The 13905-nt window shown below is 38.1% G+C and overlaps 1 protein-coding gene across 1 annotated transcript in view; it reads left to right on the top strand.

Annotated features, from left to right (window-relative positions):
• Positions 1-13905, top strand: part of LOC132995381 (thyroid hormone receptor alpha) — a 95844-nt gene that overhangs the window by 13120 nt on the left and 68819 nt on the right. The window contains exon 2 of the mRNA XM_061065336.1: positions 399-503. The gene's annotated coding sequence lies outside the window, so the exon portion shown is untranslated. The remainder of the gene's footprint in view (positions 1-398; positions 504-13905) is intronic.

Here is a 13905-nt window from a genome sequence, read left to right as displayed (position 1 = left end):
AGAAAACCTCTCTGTTGACCTAACCTGTTTAAAGAAGGATTTAAATAAAGGCCTGTGCTAGTTTTTTTATTTTACAATTTTTTTTTAATTGTGATTGTGAGTAATATTTATAAATGAGAACACAGGTATCATTTTGGTCACATTTAGAATATTAATATTAATTATTAATATAATATAAATTTAATAATTTTAAACATAGTGCAAAGCAACATTGATATATAGTTTTGTTCATAAAAGTTGAACTGGGATAATCAGATAATCCAGCCATGGGCATGGCAAAGGAATTACAAATCAATTCAACCCCACAAAGTCTTTTTTTTTTTTTTTTTTTTTTTTTTTTGTCAATCCGTCACCTTTTCAAGAATGTAAATCAAAGTTACATTTTCATTATTTTTCAGATTTCTGGAGCGGAGCAGGAGCCGCACATCTCTTTCAATGACGACACTCTGCCGCCTGATGTTTGTGTCAACAAGCATCACTGGCCTTCATCTTCATAACACCAGGTTGGTTCTCTTCCTCTTCATAGCTGATTTGCCGTGGATGCATTTGCAAAAGAGCAGTTAGCAAACCCACCCGAATGGCTGCTTGTGTTTTCCCATCACTTCATAACAGTTTTTTTTAAACGGTTATTTTTGGGCTTTTTGGGCTTTTATTTAGAGATAATGGATAGCTCAGGTCCGATTTGAACCTGGGCTGCCTGCTTGGTGGACTTCAGCCTCCGTACATGGGGTGCACGCACTAACCACTAGGCTACCGCCGCATCAAAATGCATAAATAAAGATTAATCATGAAGAAATACTAAAACACGGCAGCTTGAAGGAAGGGGGATTCTGTTGGATGTTCCAGTGAGCTACAGAGTGAAACATCAATTACATCTGATAATTAATTAAAAATCTCATCTGACAGCTCAAGTGTGAAATCACATTGGTTATGATAAGAAGAATCTTTTTAAAGAAGGGTTATTTAAAATTGAATCACACTCCCATCTTCACAAATACAAATTACATTTCTCACCCTTGTCATTCAAAGCACGTCATCTGATATACCTGTTACAGTCTTCTTTAAGTTTAAAACTTTTAATGTCAGAATTGAACTATAAAGTGAAACAGGGGAGGCAGGAAATAACAAGAGTGGTGTTCTTAAGTAGAAGCCCAGGCTGTCTGCTTTAAAGGTTTGTGATATTTTTACAATGAGATCGTGAGACATGCTTTGACATGGGCTCATTACACCTTGACTGTTTTTAGAAATATATTTCCAGCAAAAACTTATTCAATAATTGACATGTTTTGGATATATTGAATATACTTCTTAAATAAGGCTATAAACACCTTTGTTTGCAAATAACAGGGTCATGTTTTACAGTTATTCTCTATGCAGGTGAGTAAGTTAATCAAGTTGGGATGAGAAAACTCCTCCCAGCAAGTCATTATCCAATCACTATGCACTAACGTTTGGGGAAGCTGACAACACTGTGTCACAGATTTCACACATTACTTTGACATGGTGAGCGGTGAGGAGAGGCAGCAGTATGAGAAAGGTACACCATCTACAAATCAGTGGTGTGGGGACGTTTCTGTTTTGCCGTTGAGTTTAATGACAAAGAAGAGAAATCAGTAAACAAAATAATGAAAGTCTGCAAACATTGTTTTGCATATGTTGCATACTCAAATGGAAACACTTAAAGAGATGGTCTGGCAGCCACGAGCGATACCTGAACGATGCAGACGGGAGACGAGAGTGAACGGAGGAAAGACGTAGAAGTGTTTGAAACAAAGAGACCAAACGCAATGAAATATCAAATCTTTATTAAATCTTTATCATCCATTTCTGTGTGAAATTCTGTGAAAATTTTACAAATATTTATATATATATATATATATATATTTAAAAAAAACAAATTTTTTCCTATTTATTCAGCAGGTCTATATGGCACTACTTAAACGCTGCCTTCTTTTCACTGAGACCAAACACCAGGAGTGTGTAAAAAAGTAAAATAAAGAAATATATATATTTTTTTTAAATAAGCTTTTTTTTAACCTCTTGCCGTTACTGTAAATTTTGCCTAAATCGCCTAAGAAGGAAATAGGCTACCTAAAAAATAAAAAAGGCCCGGGCATTCAGAACTGAAAAGAATCTAACCCAAACCATAACCAAAAAGCCGAGGTACGTGTTGAAGGGGGATTCAACAGCGATCCCTAATGACAGTATTATAATATGGGTCATTTTTCCAGGCGACAGTAATAGAAAATAGTACATCACAGACACAAAAAAAAATTAATGTAAACAGACAGTAATGTACAAACAGACACATACAGGCCACATGTAAACCTAATCAGTGTGTAATTTCTTTTGTGTGTTTTACATGTGCAGCAAAGATTTTTTAGCATTACCTGCTTTTACACGAGTAGTACATGCTCTGTGCGTGCGTGTTCACCTCCCCTGCAGTTAAAGACTGGTAGACAATGGAAAATGCTTGTATGGCCTTATAACCCCTGCTGAGTGTTGAAAGCAGAGCAAAGATATTAGTGCAGCGGCGGGGCTCAAATAAAAACGCTCCTGCCTCCCTGATGTGATGCGATGCGACAGGACGGTGGATTTAATGTGATTTTATATAACTTTGTCTTGCACACAGAGTAATTTTCACACGTCTGAGTTCCCCTGATGCAATTTGCAACAGATGTTCACAGCCTCCTTAATGGCCGTGTTCACATTGTCCTAATTTCCAAACACGCAACACGGATCTGAATCCGTGCGAGCAAACACAAGCGCGATGGAGCTGCACCGCATGGCGTGTCAGTTAAATTTTGGGTAATAAAATCAGAATTAATCAACATTGCCGTGATAATAAGTACAGCAACAAAGATCAACCCCTTTTTTTTTGCAATAATGTGGAGACCCACAATACCTTGCACGTGTGCTTTTTTTGGCCAAGAATTGATGCATCTTGGTCATTCAGAGGTAAAACCAGTGACCGCACCGACCACCCGTCTAAAGCCCACTGGGATTGGCTGAAGACAAACTTGAATGAGTGGCTGAAAATTTTTGGGGTTAAACTACGGTCATATTAGCTTTCAGTTCAACAGAACTGCCCTGCACTCAACACTAAAAAAGCATGTGATGTCATTGTTCTGATGTGTGTCATAAATAAATCATCATTGCCTTTAAGGGGAGTACAAGAGTGATGCTATAGGTTGGATTTAGAGATAGTTTTGTAGTCTGGTAGATTTCAATCACATAATATCAAATGTGAATACAGTAATACAGAGTTTTGTATCCTTATCAAATCTCATTAGTTATAGCTTCAACATTTTTAAGTAACCAAAGTTATGAATATCTAAAGCTCTCCAATGATGTCCTCTCAGCAGGAAAGGCTGAATCACTGCAGATTTGACTCTCAGCCTTGTTAATATTCACAACCTGCAGCTACAGTCTGAAAATGAGATGAGCAGCACATGATATTACATGCTGATTAAATGTACTGAAATAACAGGCACGCTTGATTGACTTATTTTTGCACAGGATCCTTGCTTGAGGCTCTGTTCAAGAACACTTTTGCAGATCATGTTAAAAAAAAACGTATATGTTGCGCATGGAATTTAACAAGGATTCTCCTCTCTACAGTTGATACTTTGAAGTTCTTATTGAACTACAAAATCATACACTTGGAGTAGTGTTACAGTTTTTTTTCCCCTCACAATATTTTGGCCAGATACAGACTCACAGAAATGAATAGCACATAATTGATTTAAGGATCAGTTCAGAATCTTAATGTTGACATTTGTGAATTTCATCAATCTTTAGTAACCTTCCCAGGGAGAAGAAACAAGTTCAGAGTTTTTGATTGGTCCATAAGAAACCAGATAAAGTTCAAATGCCTGTAACAATTTTCCACAGACCAAGAAGTTTGGCCCTTACACATGGCATAAATGCTACTTGTACAGTATATGTCTGATGCCGTTTCCATTTAAATGCCTTGGTGGCAAATGTACCCGCATAGGTGTGAATACCCAGAGTGTCTTTCTTAGTGTTTCTGTTGTGGGTGCATTGCTGCAGCTTCTTGTACTTTTATTTGCTCATGCTGTATTTCATGTGTTTCTGCTCTCAGCTTGAGTGTGCAGGCACACCCGGTTTTAACTGAGATGACACCAATGACAACATAAATTGTTAGAACACCCAAAACTTACCCATAATCACCATTAAATCACCTTAAACCCATGCGCTGTTTTTTTTTTTATAGAATAATTCTTGTTTTGTTCTCCTGATTGTCCAAAGATTGGACAATCTGAGACACAACAATGCTGGAACCTAAATAGACAGCTTGATTGCTAATAGGTCAGCCTGCTCACTTCAGCAAAAACTCACTGTGGGATTTCATTACAAAAAAGTAGTTATAATGTTTATATATATTTTTTTCTAATAGGAAAAGAAACAAAAACAGGCTTTCTTTAGAAACTTCAGCACTATGAATGGGTGGTTGTCAAAAATTGGATGTGGCCTTTTTACAAAAACGTACCATCAATAATTGTGATGTCATGTGAAACATTCTATAATCAATCTCTTCTTTTTTTTTTTGGGCTGTCGTACAGCAATTGAGAATAAAGATCAGCCTATATCTCAGCTTGCTTTCTATAAATAATTGAGTTGTTCCTCCAGTGTAGTGCAGGTTTCTGTTTTTACTTTTTTTTCCTGAGTTCTGCAATAAGAAGAAGTTGTATGGATGCACTCAGTTCACAGCCACTCAGCTAAATGCCTTCATAGGCCGGTGGGTGTCCAACGTTTTGAAAGCCACTGAACATGTACTGTAGAATGCCAACTTTCCCCTCAGCTTAAATTATAGAGTCCTTTAAATGTTGCATAAATAATTCTGGTTGCCAGCCCCACGCGAACATATGAGCACGCAACCAGACCTAAAGGCAAAAAAAAAAAAACGGCATTAACCTACATAAAAGCTGAGATGTGCCATCATAAGCTAGTTAGTTCCTGAGTAACTTGAATCTATTTAATCTTTTCTTCGGTTTTCATAAATAAGAAGGCAGGTTATTACTCTCTCCAAGGCACAACTGTTACGACCAGTGAATTTAGGACCCAGATGCAGGACACATAAACAGAGGGGTTGATTGGTAATGAGGTTTATTGTGGCAAATGGAGATGAAGATGGGTTGAAGATTCTGGAGGTTAGTGAAGGGGATGAAGGCTGACCAGACCAGAGTTGGGGTGTGAGTGTGGCTGAGCAGTTTTGAGTCCAGAGAGCAGGTGGAGGCAGATGGCTGAGCAGGAAGGCAGGTGGGTGAATGGTGATCCTGAAGCAAAGGAAAAAACAGGGTGAGACTCTAAAACCGAAACAAGCACAAAAGATTCATGTCAAAGGTTTTTCAAAATCTTCATTTAGCCTGAGCCGTACTCTGCCGCAGTAGTTGAAACAACGATCTGGCGATGAGTGGGTGGAGAGCCGGGGTATATATACTGCTGAGTTGATGAGGAGATGGAGAGCTGGTGTGCAGGTGAGAGCAGGTGAAAGGAATGAACATCAATCAGGAGGGAGCCAGAGTGAGAGAGCCAAGACAACAACAGTACTCTTCTCTCCATCTATTAAAGGTTATGGAATATTTTTCAAGCCTGTTAATGATAAGCACTTGCCTTTTAATGGCTATGCTGATTACTTAGTGCAATTTGTCCTTCTCCACACAATTTGTTGCCCTTTATACCACGCTTTCTTTAGTGACAATATACGTCACAATCTCTCCAACCATAATTACGCACAACCGCCTCTAATGGCCCATTAATGGAAGCACTTCCTTGTTCCTCTGGGTTTCTGCTTACCTCTGGTTTGACTATACTGTATTTGACTTGGATTCATCCTGTACCTAAGTAGTGAATCTGAAAGAATTCAAACTTAAGTACTGTATATATACTTTTACTGTACTTAGTTATTTCTGATATAGGGATATTAAAAAATAAGTCTGCACAAAAACATAAACTCTGAGTGAATGTCCAGTTATTAAGGTGGCAGGCAAGTGGGTCCCAATTCTGAAAAAAAAAACTATCACAGAAACTTGGCTTGTGGTAGTAATGTTTACTTACTTTTACAGTTGTTGGACCATCGAACCCTTATCTGGTGCACATATGCAAACACTTATGTCATGTAATATGTGTGTCATCGGTTTTAGTAGCGCTGTGCATCTGCAGATGGAACTTCTCAAAACCCTTTAATTATAGCTTGTAGGTTGTTGGATCAGAAGATTTTGTCTTTCACATAACAGGAACTTCAGAATTATCTTCCTGTAATATATTAAAATCTAGAAATCATTCACTATTATTTTTGGTTGTTCAACTTCTTTATGAACTGAAAGGTGACTTGTGGGTGACTTGACTTTGATTACATTTAAAGTCAACAGCCAGACGACTTTATAGGACTCAAACAGCTGACTGGAACCGGCTACACTCTGGAGGCCTTTACCAATAGAAAACTATTTATCCAGTAAAAAAAACTGCAGGATACCATTTGTCTGCCATTTGATGAGCAGAAATATAGATCTCAGAAGTGTATTCATAATCTGATTCCCAGGGATCTCAAAACTGAACATCAGCATTCTGAATGAAATCGCTAAAAAAGAAACACATCGTCCCCTCTTTTTTTCGCCTGGGGGATTTTAGTTCAGTCGCTTATTGCCCCCATATTTTACTAAAGAATCCCTGCTGTTAAACACTTTCATAAAAAGAGGGCTCCAATGGGAGAATAAGGAGGACAAATTGTTCTGTTTTATTTCCAGTCTTTCTCGCACTCAAGATCAGAGCCACAGATAAAAGCTTGTGGGCCCGAGGGTGACTTTTCCTTTGCAATGTACTGTTTGCAACGCGTGATGTGATTAATGCTGAGCCCCAGCTGTGTGTCAGACTACCCATTGTTCACACATTGACACGCTGCTAGTTTCTCAGCACGCTGCAGATCAGGGGCATCCAAATTGTATCACTGTGGCTACAAGACCAGCTAATGAGCCAGTTTTTAGCACATTGTTCCCTACATTTAAATCTGATGATGATCTTAATACTACCAGATTTAATAATACTACTCACCAGGATATAACACTCCTAATTGGAACATTGATCCTCTGCTTTGCACTGATGAATTGTTGTCAGGTGCAAATCTTTTTGTGTTTTCATCAACCTTTGTTAATGACCTTTTTGTATTTCTGCATGATTTTTTTGACTAAACGTTTTTTCTCTTGTCTGATGTAGATTAGTTACTAGATCTACAAACACAATATGTGAAAACGGTGCGTTAGATACAGGCTGCATTGGAGGAAGTTGTTGGTGATGCACTTTCAGCAATGAGACCTCCACTGTAGAATCTGCTTTACATTTGCAGAAGCTCTTTTATCACATAATCTCATACTCACCTTCTTCTGTTGCAACCAACTAGAACAAAGAATCACTAGTTGTTATTATATCAATTCACCCAACTTCTTTAAATCCCATAAAAACAGCTAATGTCAACATACATTGATCAGCTTTTCCTTTGCCCAATGCCTTGAGGTTCCTGAAATAGTGTTACATTTGGATGAAACTCTTATTACTGCTTCAGTGAAACACTCCTTTATAAATTCCTAGTTGGATGTTACAGTGTTCAGTATTATGGATGTTACACTGTTATGATCTTAAAGGTTTTCAGTGGACCCAAAAGCAAGACCGGAAAACAGGGTGGTGGGTAAAGGGGTATTTATTGCAGTGAGGCTGGGTGGTGAGGAGCTGGAGCTCGGTGGTGGGAGGCACTGGGGAAAAAAGAAGACAAGGGAATAATTAGTGACAGGTATTCAAAGCACAAAAAGTTTACTGATACTGAGACGGCGATCTACCACGGTGTAGGCGGAAATAATCTGGTAGCTTGGGAGAGTTGAACCAGGGTATAAATGCTGCAGCCGGTGATTACAGATGACGAACAGGTGAGTGATTGCAGAGAGCTCCAGCAGCCGATAAGCCACACCCAGCCTCTGAAAGAACAAAAACACAAGCACCAAACAAGGAAAAATACACAGAACTGTCCAATCACCACATACACATTGTTATAAAAAAAACACCAAGGACATAACTTGCCCATCCTGAACACCACGAGTAAAAAAAAAAAAAAAAAAAGGAAATAAGGTGATCCTACTTGGACAATGAACGACACAATGATGTGAGTAACGGGAGATGTCCCACGACCAAGCAGAGAAGCTGTTATTTAACAAGATGATGGCAGAGGACCTTGAAGGGAGATGCATTTACACATTTACTTAATAAATAAACCAATTTTTATTAGTACAGTGCCAAATCACATCAATACTTGTTTCATAAAGTCTTTAATGAACAACTCTTTTTTAACAGGCAGAAACCTTGAGTAGAACCAGACTACTCGGTGAACAACCATCTGCCTTGACTGTTTTTTCCAAGTCTGCCTGTACCATGTTTTCTAATGTGGACTAAATTACCCAAGCGAGCATCAATTTTTAAATGTCTTTGTTACAGATGGACAAGAATTGAAATGTGTTATTTCTGTTTTTTGCTGTATTCTCTGCTAACCTTACCTTATTTGGAGGAATGCCTCATTTCCACTCACACATGTGACTGGTGTCTAAAAATATGGATGATACTGCCTAGTGTCCAACACAAGGAAGTGTATTTCTTGACGGACGGACAGAAACCTGATAGAAACTACCTGTTGCCATTGGGGAGAGGCTTATTTTCCCCCGTTTTTTCACCGTCTTTCAGTAGTTTGTAATATGTGTTATAAGAATATCAACCTGATAAAGAGGATGACTGTATTTCATGTCAAAATGGTAAATCTGAATGCATAATTCTGCAAAAGTTAAAACATTTTGAATGTACTCAAGGCACAGAACGGACAGAAACACAGAGAAGATGAGTTTCGCAGGCACATGAAATATCACAGAGATTCCCATAGGAGTGAATTGACTCCAGGTTGACTAGCCTCGTATATACACATACATAAGTGGAAACAAAGCGTAGGTAGTCAATTTACAATGCTGTCTGAAATCACTACAATTGCCCATTTAGTGAGAGATGCATTAAGTGAAAACGACTGGAACCTTTTTAATAAATTCAGCATGTAAAATGTAATTCTGATTTTTTTAAGTGCTAACAGAGCATATCAATTAAATTGGAGCACTGTGCAGAATTCATGATGATGCACATTTATAGTACTAGGGCACCATGTTAAGTTTTACTAACCATAATTAGCTCTGCACAGCTCGTCACTAGACCGATTAAAGGAAGAAAATCTATTGATTGTTTACTTCAGCTAGTAGATCAAGGATTGCATTTTTTATGTTCTTTTGACAAAGCAACCAAAAAGTAAAAAAAAACACGAATGTGACTGGCAGATCAAGTGTAAAACATTTATTTCTGTCCAACACTCTGCATTATGATTTGCATTATAAATCCTTCACAGCAAGCATTGTGGTTTCAGGCTTTTCTCTGATTTCTGTGATCCACATCCACCCTCTGTGCGAGCTGTGGAAATGTAAAGAGCTGCCAAAAGCCATAACAGAGTAACACATCTGGCTCCCATAGAAATGATTTACATTCTAAAGAGACTGGAGAACAGTGGAAACAAACGCTTGTACCTCACTGATGCTGTTTGCGAATAGCATAAAGGTTTGCTGTTTATGAAATCGACAGAACTGTCTTTTGAAATATCGGTCTCAGCAGCTTTCTGCAGGGCTGACCTAAAAAAGTCAATAATACTAACTGTCAAGGCAGTGCCAGTCAAAGCATCAGGCTTAGAAATCTGTCATTTTCCTTCTTCTGTACACTAACTTGCCTTTTCATCTTTGGCTTTGTTACTTTATCTCACTCTTTAAGGCTTGTCAGGAGGTAGGATGTATAGCTATAATAAATCTGATTAGCTAAAGTCATTTAGCTGGATGGTTTGATACTAATGAAACAATTTCCTTGAATAAAAAAATTGATCCAATGCATCTGTCGTGATGATGTGCAGAGAGAGTCTGGGAATGTGCTTCCAGGCACAATAACCCACAAAAGGGTTTACACTTTACACTAGGGCCTGACCCATATGGGATTTTGGGGACGATATCGATATTTAAGAGAAAAAAAAATGTTCCAATATATCTATTGATATCTTTCTTAGTCTTTCAGTCTGGAGAGATAGATAGATACAGATACACACAGTATTGCATTTATCCCTCAAATTCAGTTAAACACTTGTGGAAAATATGTATTCCACTAGAAAGTAACTGCGTATGTTCGTGCATTGACGCTTGACAATCATGAGAGTGAGAATGCTGGGGACAACCAGAAAAAGAACTGCTAGTGTAGTACAATGACACTGGTGAATAAATCTTGTAATATTGGTGCATATCTCCGATAAAATTAGCCGATACCGATAGTTATTGGATATGCTAATATCGGCCGTTATCATCGGCTGGCCGATTAATCGGTCTATATGAAGTCAGTCTAGAAGCACCTGTAGACTTGGAGTAAAATATGTGAAAACCAGGCACTAAATATGAGTCCTTTATTAAAATGTTGTCATTTCATGCTCAAGTGCTGTTGGATATCATAAAACGTATAATTTATCTTAAATTGGTCAATCATAAAATTGATGAGACAAGTTATGAAGAGGATTCAGCAGAGACTATGAACTGTGAAATCAAGGCTTTGACAAGATAATTCATTTCAACATCCAGCATTATTGTCCTGTCATGTCTGAATGAAACAGAAATGGACACAGATTACAAACTACTATGTCTAAAAAGAAACTCAGTAAAATCCTGTACTGGACAAAATATGAATGGCAATGCTGTATTGGTTAGAAAAATATTACAGGCTCTTGAAGCAAACCGCAATTCAATTTTAGTACAGAAAATAGAAAGTTCTCTGAATGAATTAGATATGTACTTTTATAAAGACCATCCAAATGTCAGTGGAAAATGTCTCCCATGCAAGGCAATGTGGAGTGAAACTTATTTGACTCGTGCACTTTAAAAAGATTCTTATTAAAACGGGACTGGTCTAGACTTTTTTCTTTGCTTATCTTAGGTCTGGTTTATGAATGTTAAAAATGTTTTTCTGACATTTGGAGGAGTTCAACTCCTTTTCTATGCTTTCTATCTTTCTGTAAAATATCTGTCTGCGTGTATGTGTGTGTCACCTCAGCAGAGCCATCCATCATTTGGTAAAGCCTTTGTGACATTTTCCTTGCTGACCAAATCAAAGCACAGTCAGATGTCCTGCATCTTTGCTGCATCCCTCACACTAAGACATAATCTTGTGTATGTATGTGTGCCAATAGGAGGGACGTGTTTACATAATCATGTGTATCAGTATCCTTTGAGTACACATGATGGTTTGTGTGTGAATTCCACCTTGTTTTGTCTGCGCACCATCATTAGACTCATCATGTCATAATTTGCCGGGCTTGGACGAGGCATGATTTAGGCTCTCAATGCTTTGACATCACAACAACCGTCGCAGCTCATTTCCCAAATAACATTCAGCAGCTTGAAGCGTTAATGGAGCAGTGAGCGCTGTTTGTTCGTCTGTTGTTGTGTTCAAGGCCTCATTTACAAAACCATAATGTGCTGCTGGGTAGTTGGAGATAATCTGGCATTAGGCCCAGATAATACAGGCGAACCGCAAGACAAGTAAAGCTCTGTTCCCATCAAAACGTCCCTCAAAACCACCTCCACCATCCCCGCCACCATCCATATTGTCCTAATTCTTTTATATTCTACTGAGTCTCCCTGTCTAGTGGTACTGTGTGGTTATTTAAGCATATAGCCTCCAGCCTCCAGCTGACCACAGGGTGAACTCATCATCAGGTTAAGGTCAAAGGTGAGGTTTGCTGTGGCGCCGGGACATCTGTGTGATGACCCAATTTGAGTCCTCCCAAGGTTTTTGTTTTTCTCAGTTAGATGAAGCGGCGGTGACAGTGCAGACACGGTGTAATGTGAAAACTGAAAGTGTTTGGCTGTAACGACCCAACTTGATCTCTGGGATTATAGCCAATTAAGGCATGTTTGTGGCTCAATATCAGCTGAATTCATTCCAATCAATGCTCATTTTTATGTATTTTTTCTTTTTTACTTAGGAAACATTTCATTGGGATTTTTTCAAACACTGGAATAAATAATCACAATTATCAAGCTTATGTCATTATTAGTTACTACAAATGTAACATATTACATCGATGTGATGTCAAACATTTACAGACATCCAACATTTTATAGAATAACTGATATTATTATTGGCATTTTTCAAGTGTCATGCAAATTTTAAATGTCTGACTTTTGATTCTTAACAGTTACAGGATGACAGTTTTGTCTTGCAAATGCTCAAAAGTTTACATTTGGTTTTGTTTAATCACAGAATATTCTTTCAACAGAATTGCCTACTTTGGATCAGAACTTACATTGGCATGTCATCAACATTCAAAGTTGACATGAGGCTAACAGAAAAAGCTGATATCATTTGTTTTTAAAGAACTATTTATTGCTTTTGGATGCTGGGAAAGAAAAAGCGACGCCAACAATCTCTTAACTTGATCATCTGCTAGAAATCAGATGTTGTCTGTGCTCTGTCTGGGCAGAAGGAATCTAAAGAGACATTCAGCTCTCTATTGTCAAACATGGTAGCGTGTCCCGCATAACCCCTAATCACTACTTTCCTAATCTTCCGTGACATGCTTTGTGTGTGTGTATGTGTGTGTGTGTGTACATAACACATGTGACATGTTTGACAAATATGCTTTCTTTGTGTACCCCAGGCCATGGTTGCACATATTTAAATTGAACCTACATGTTCTTTTTGCAGGGGAGGGACACCTTTCAAATATCCAGACTGTCAAGTTGTGTTACATACACACAGACCAACATGTTCTAAAACTTCACAATGTAGACCCGTTTATCTGTATCACATATCATTTCAATCTGAGTAAGACTTCTGAAATATATTTCTTAGTCGTTTTCTTATTTCATGGGTTTGTTTTTTTCCCCTGCTTATTCTGTGTTCCCATGAAGGGTGCACTGGTAACATCTTATGCACCATAGTTTGTGCTGTAAAGCTGTTTGTGAATCCCCTCCATCAAATTACCATTTACTGAGCCAGATCCCCACAGGTCTGCAATGATAAATGACTGAAATAGACGGTAGCAGCTGTAGCTAGTGAGTTAAATAGACAAGCGATTGCTCCATCTGTTTGCCATGTAATTGTTTCCCATGGTAATGTGTCAAATTGGCAGATTTCAAAGGGAGAACTCCCCTTTGAAAGTGTTCTGCTTGTTTCCTTCATTTTGAGGATGTGGAAATTTAAGCATTAGCATTGCTCTTCCATTTCAATGTAAAGCTTCTCCCAGAGGTGTAATTAAAAGTGTGAGATTAGGATTGTATTGTGTTCTACGGTACATTTTTAGCTGCCTTGTTTGTTTAATTGTCACTTTTAAAATTACAAGAAACATTACTTGATGGGAAGGAAGAGACATTTAATGCTAGCTCACTTAACTGTGCTGAGATTGCTGGATTGGGAACTTCCTGAAATCCCTGAGATAAAGACAAAGCTGCTGAATCAAAGCTGGGTTGCCACTGTTGGTTTGAAAGCTAGCTAGCTTCAAATGCTATTGCTAGCAGCCTTCTGTAGAGCTAACTAAATTGGTTCAGTTTTTCCTACAATTCGACAATTCACTTAGCAGACGCTTTTATCCAAAGCAACGTACATCAGAGAATAAGTTCCTTCCTCTTCATCTTTTTTTTAAGGCTCCCAATGCAAACTTCAAAACTCTGGAAGTCATTTTTATTATTATTGTAACTTGTAGAGTAATCCAAAGTGGGAAAGACTTGGCATAGGTTACACTGGCTAAAGTGTGATTGAACGATTGTTGTTTAGAAAAGGCTT

Source organism: Labrus mixtus, chromosome 20 (assembly GCF_963584025.1).
Source record: "Labrus mixtus chromosome 20, fLabMix1.1, whole genome shotgun sequence".
In the NCBI taxonomy this organism is placed as follows: Eukaryota; Metazoa; Chordata; class Actinopteri; order Labriformes; family Labridae; genus Labrus; species Labrus mixtus.
This window is presented reverse-complemented; position numbering and strand designations above follow the sequence as displayed.